The sequence below is a fragment of the Meles meles genome, chromosome 5, assembly GCF_922984935.1.
Source record: "Meles meles chromosome 5, mMelMel3.1 paternal haplotype, whole genome shotgun sequence".
Taxonomy (NCBI): domain Eukaryota; kingdom Metazoa; phylum Chordata; class Mammalia; order Carnivora; family Mustelidae; genus Meles; species Meles meles.
In genome coordinates this window covers 117,148,039-117,153,953 of record NC_060070.1, presented here as the reverse complement: position 1 = coordinate 117,153,953, position 5,915 = coordinate 117,148,039, and the positions used below count along the sequence as shown (strand labels likewise).

Below are 5,915 nucleotides of genomic sequence, written 5' to 3'. Positions count from 1 at the left end.
GTGGTGTGTCTTTACCATTTACCATTAAAATTTAAAAATTTTACTGTAGTTGAATTTATCAGTCTTCTCCTTTATAGTTTGTGCACTTTGTACATGTCTAACAACCTGCTTGAACATACTAAGAGAAAAGTTAGATATTTGGAGGAGAGTTTGGGGGACAGTGGATGCTAAATAATAGAAAAGTAGACCAAAAAAAACAGACAAAAGAATTCCAAACTTCTTTTAATTCCAGGGGAAAAACAAATTCATGCAAGAAAAGTTCTGATTTGAGAATATTGCTCAGCTGTATTTATATATGAAGTTGAAGTAATATAACCATTGACTCGGTCTTATCAAAATTATGATGAGGTATTTGGGGAGGATAAGGGAACAGGCTGAGGGCTTGTATGGTGACAGTGGGATTGAGGGGTTGGATTCTATAGTTTCCTATTGTTGCCTAACAAGTTACCACAAACCTAGTGGCTTCAAACAGCACACATTTATTTTTTGTGTGTGTGGGTCAAGACCCTGGGCATGGCTCCGTGCAGGGTCTCACAAGGCGACCATCAAAGTGTCAGCTGGGGCTGCAGTCTCATCTGAGGCTTGACGGAGAAGGGTGCTTTGTTGGCGGTGTTTAGGTCCACACGTTTGAAAGGCTGAGGACTTCAGTTTCTTACTGACAGCAGCCAGAGGTCACCCTTAGCTGCTAGGAACTGCCTTGGGTTCCTTGCCGTGTCATCCCCCCAGCACTGGCAGCCCACGCAACATGGCAGGTCACTTCAGAGCTCAAGGGAGGGAGAGACTCCAGCACAAGAGGCTGTGCTACGGTCTTATGTAACATAATTGCATGCACATGTGTACCTTCCATCCCCTTTACCGTATTTGATTGGTGGGAAACAAGTCAGAGTTCCCGGACATATTCTGGGGGAGGGCACTTGCTCAGGAGTGGTGTGCCAGTTCAGCCAACTACACAGTTGAGGGGGAAACAGCCCCCACAGGAAGCGCCTCACTTCTGACACCAACAGCAGTTTCAGGAGACCCCCACAAGCACTCAGGTTTGATAATTGGCTGGAAGGACTCAGAACTCACTGAAACAGTTATAGTCCTGGTTACTGGTTGCAATTTATTACAGGGTGAAGATACAGGCTAAAATTAGCCAAGGGAAGAGCACATAGAGCAGAGCCCTGGAGGATAGAAAACAGCTTCTGGGGGCGCCTGGGTGGCTCAGTGGGTTAAAGCCTCTGCCTTTGGCTCAGGTCATGATCCCAGAGTCCTGGGATCGGGCCCCACATCGGGCTCTCTGCTAGGTGGGGAGCCTGCTTCCCCGCCCCTCTGCCTGCCTGCCTACTTGTTATCGATCTGTCAAATAAATAAATAAAATCTTTTAAAAAAAGAGTCACAGGGGCATTAGTCTCTTGGCGTCAGCATATAACAATACACATGAAATGTTGCCAAATAGGGAAGCTCATCTGAACCCCAGTGTCCAGATTTTTATTGGAGCTCAAGTGTTTGACTGCCGACATGTCTAACTTCAAAGTCCACCGTTACTCTGGAGGTCAGGACCCAAAGCCCCACCATAAATCACTTTGTTAAGAGTTTCTTGCACGTTCCAAGGGCTTAGTGATTGATTACCTGCCAGAAGCCAATGGCCAAGGCAAGACTTCTCTTTGAGTTAGGTTACTAACTTGAGTTATGTATTTTTATCTTTATTACCTAGATACAAATCCCAGGAGGTGAGAGTCACAAAACCACCCTAAGAGTGTAACCATCACAGGTATGAATAGGCTGGATTAAAATGCAATTTAAGCATGTTATTTAGAAACAGATAAGGGGCATCTGGGTGGATCAGTCAATTAAGAAGCATCAGACTCTTGGTTTTGACTCAGGTCATGTTCTCAGGGTCATGAGATCAGGCCCTGGGGCAGGCTCCACACTTAGCAGGGCATCTGCTTGGGATTCTCTCCTCTGTCCCTCCCCCTGCTCATGTGCTCTCTTTCTCTCTCTCCCTCTCAAATAAATAATTTTTTAAAAAAGATTGTATTTATTTGACAGAAAGAGACACCACAAGAGAGGGAAACACAAGCAGGGGGAGTGGGAGAGGGAGAAGCAGGCTTCCCAGCTAGCAGGGAGCCTGATGCGGGGCTCGATCCCAGGATCCTGGGACCATGACCTGAGCTGAAGGCAGCTGTTTAATGACTGAGCCACCCAGGTCACCCTCAAATAACTAAATTTTAAAAAGAGAAAAAGAAATGGCTAATAGATGAAGTGGTGGCAACTTGGTAATGAAAAATAAAGGGAAAAGGACTGGAAGCTACTTTTTAAAAATAAGTCATGTAGGGTCTCCAGTGGGGCTCTGGGTTGATGTGAGCCCCAGCAATGGCCGAGACAGAGACCAAGGTTCATGTGTCTGAGAGGTGAATGTGGTCCAGACGGGCTGCCCAGTGCTCCAGGCCCAAGGCCCCATTCCTACTCAGTCTTTGTGGAGGTTCCAGCAGAAATCAGGCCTCGATCGAGCACCCTTCCTGAAATCTGGCCAAGGACCCTCATATGGCTCTAGTCAGAAAGCCTGTCATTTTAAGGGGTGCCTGGCTGGCTCAGTCGGAAGAGCATGTGACTCTTGATCTTGGGGTCGTGAATTTTAATCCCACGTTGGATATAAAGGATACAGAAATAAATAAAACTTAAAAAAAAAAAGAAAAGAAAGCCCATCACTTTGAAGATTGTGGCCCATACTGCAGAGATCCTGTCTGTTCACATGCCTCAAAGGAGCCCAAGGATTGCTTTTTTCTTGGAGAAGGAAAACAACCCTCCTAGCAAGGAGCCTACTAGGAGGACCTCTTCTTCTTCTTTTTTTTTTTTTTTCAAAAAAATTTTTTAAAGGTTTTATTTATTTATTTCACACAGAGAGGCAGCCAGAGAGGAAACACAAGCGGGGGAGTGGAGAGGAGAAGCAGGCTTCCCGCCAAGCAGGGAGCTCAATCCTAGGATCCCGAGATCATGACCCGAGCCGAAGGCACACGCCCCAAAACTGAGCCACCCAAGCGCCCCAAGGGAGGACCTCTTCAAGACGTGTCATATCCACGTCACCCTCCCCCACCATTCCTGTGCTGTACCCGGTGAACGTTGAGTCCAACTCCAGGGAAGAAGATGTGGACATCAGAGACTTGGAAACGTCCGTCTCTGTGCAGGCGGTCCTCCAGCCAACTGGAGACCCTTGGCTCTGCCTCCGCCTCCGCCCCAGGATGACAGTCTGTCTTGCTTTGGTTTCCAGGGACTGCTGGGGCCAGAAAGCTGGGCCAGAGTCTCACCTGTGGTGTGTTCAAAGTTAATCGAAGTCCCCAGAGTCTCTGGGAAGCCCTGGGCTCCACATAATGGGAACCCCCCCAACAGCTATGAAAAAGAAATGAATGAAGAAGTTTGCAGAGATCCTGAAATCAGAGCCGGATGAATGGGCTGTTTCCATGAATGCTGAGTTTGGAGCCACTGACTTTGCTCTGTTCACTAAATGAGACGGCCTGGGGGTGTACCTGGCTACACTCTCCTCACCCTGTACATGGCCCCTCCTCCCTGTGGAGAAGACCCTCGGGGTCCCCTCCCCTGGTCTTGTTACCTGTATACCTGCTGTGGCCACAGGAGGCCTGACCTCCTCCGGGGACTTGTGCAGCAGCAACAGCCAGCTCAGGAAATGGGGCTCGCCCGGCCTGGCCACGCACTGCTGTCCAGGATCCAGTCTGACCCAGCGACGTCTCCTGGAGGAGCCGAGCCACTTCCCAGCTGGGCTGCAGACTAGGGTAGGAGGTCCCGGCCCTGGCAGGGGAGGCGAAAGGGCTGGGATTGCAGGTTAAAGAGGACTTGGGGGGCGCCTGGGTGGCTCAGTGGTTTAAGCCGCTGCCTTCGGCTCAGGTCATGATCTCAGGGTCCTGGGATCGAGTCCCGCATCGGGCTCTCTGCTCGGCAGGGAGCCTGCTTCCCTCTCACTCTCTCTGCCTGCCTCTCCGCCTACTTGTGATCTCTCTCTGTCAAATGAATAAATAAAATCTTAAAAAAAAAAAAAAAAAAAAAAAAAAGAGGACTTGGGCCCTTGCTGGGAAATGCAGCCGCTCTGCAGGGGCCCCCGCTGGCCCCAGGCAGTGTCACCTGTCTTCTCCTGGTCCCAGCCACGAGCCCATCTGTATGTAAAGAGGCTTGGGTTCCCTCTTAGATGCTGTACATGGTCCAGGAGAGAATTCATGGACCGGGGAGAGTCCTGTCTGTGAGGAAGAAGCTGGACACTCCTTCTGCAGAGTTTTATGTTTTGAAGGAGGGAGGGAAGCCTCGGTTGGGTCTCAGACCTTAAGTGTTACTAGGAGAAGCTCTATTTTGTAACTTTGTTCTGCTGTTGAGATGTTCCATTCAACCGAGACTGGTGGACCATGGGCCGCTTGGGGGTGAAGAACGTCCATTTCAGGGGGTGAAGAATGTCCATTTCAGGGTGTGCCCACCAGGGGCTCCAGAACCTGAGGCCTGGACACCTACACATGGAGGGAAGGAGGCTGTGGCAGGAAGTGCCCCACTGGTCACTCACACCTGTTTCTCACAAAATAAAATGCAGAGTCTACGCCACTTGCAGGGGGCGGGGCGGGGGAGACAGGGTTGAGCAGACCCAGTCTAGTCCTGCTAGTGTTCTGCTGCTACACTTGTGAAGCGCTAGGAGGCGCTTTTCACCTACCAGGAAGGGACAAGGGTCGGGAGTTTGAACTTTCGGCTTCCCTAGGGTCCTTCAACACATGAACTCTGCCTGAGGAGATTCTAGGAGCAGATTGGGCAGGGCGGGGTGGGAGGGGAAGGGGATATTGTCTCATTGTCCCTGGGGAACCCTGTTCCCCCTGCTCCCCCTCTTTTAAAATTTAAATTCAATTTAGTTAACACATATTGTATTATTAGTTCCAGGGGTAGAACTTAAGTGATTCATCAGTTGCGTATAACAGGCAGTGCTCTTAACATCACATGTTCTCCATGCCCATCACCCAGTGACCCCTTCCTCTCACCCAGCTCCCCTCCAGCAACCCTCGGTCTGTTCTCTATAGTTAAGAGTCTCTTATGGTTTGTCTCCCTGTTTTTATCTTATTTTATTTTTCCTTCCCTTCTCCTATATTCATCCTTTTTTTTTTTTTAAGATTTTATTTATTTATTTGACAGACAGAGATCACAGGTAGGCAGAGAGGCAGGCAGACAGAGAGGAAGGGAAGCAGGCTCCCCGCTGAGCAGAGAGCCCGATGCGGGGCTCGATCCCAGGACCCTGGGATCACGACCTGAGCTGAAGGCAGAGGCTTTAACCCACTGAGCCACCCAGGCGCCCCTCAACGGTTTTGTTTCTTAAAGTTCACATATGAGTGAAATCATACGGTGTTTGTCTTCCTCTGATTGACTTATTTCACTTAGCATCATACCCTCTAGTTCTATCTATGTTGCTGCAAATGGCAAGATTTTATTCTTTTTTGATGGCCAAGTAATATAATATTCCATTGCGTGTGTGTATATATATATATACATATATATGTATGTGTGTGTGTATATATATACACACACACACACTGGAATACTATGCAGCCATCAAAAAACGGAAATCTTGCCATTTGCAATGACATAGATGGAACTAGAAGCTATTATGTTAAATGAAACAAGTTAAACAGACAAAGACAATCAATCATCATCAGATCTGATATGAGGAATTTGAGAAACAAGACAGAGGATCATAAGGGCAGGGAGGGAAAAATGAAACAGGATGAAACCAGAGAGGGAGACAAACCATAAGAAACTTAATCTCAGGAAACAAAGTAAGGGTTGCTGGAGGGGAGAGGGGTGTGGAGGGTGGGGTGGTTGGGTTATAGACATTGGGGTAGGTATGTGCTATGGTGAGTGCTGTGAAATGTGTAAGTCTGATGAACCGGTACCCC

General features: G+C 48.5%; 1 pseudogene; it reads left to right on the top strand.

Annotated features, from left to right (window-relative positions):
• Window positions 1-1,500: 1,500 nt before the first annotated feature.
• LOC123942199 lies at window positions 1,501-3,488 on the top strand (annotated as a pseudogene).
• The last annotated feature ends 2,427 nt before the right edge of the window (window positions 3,489-5,915 follow it).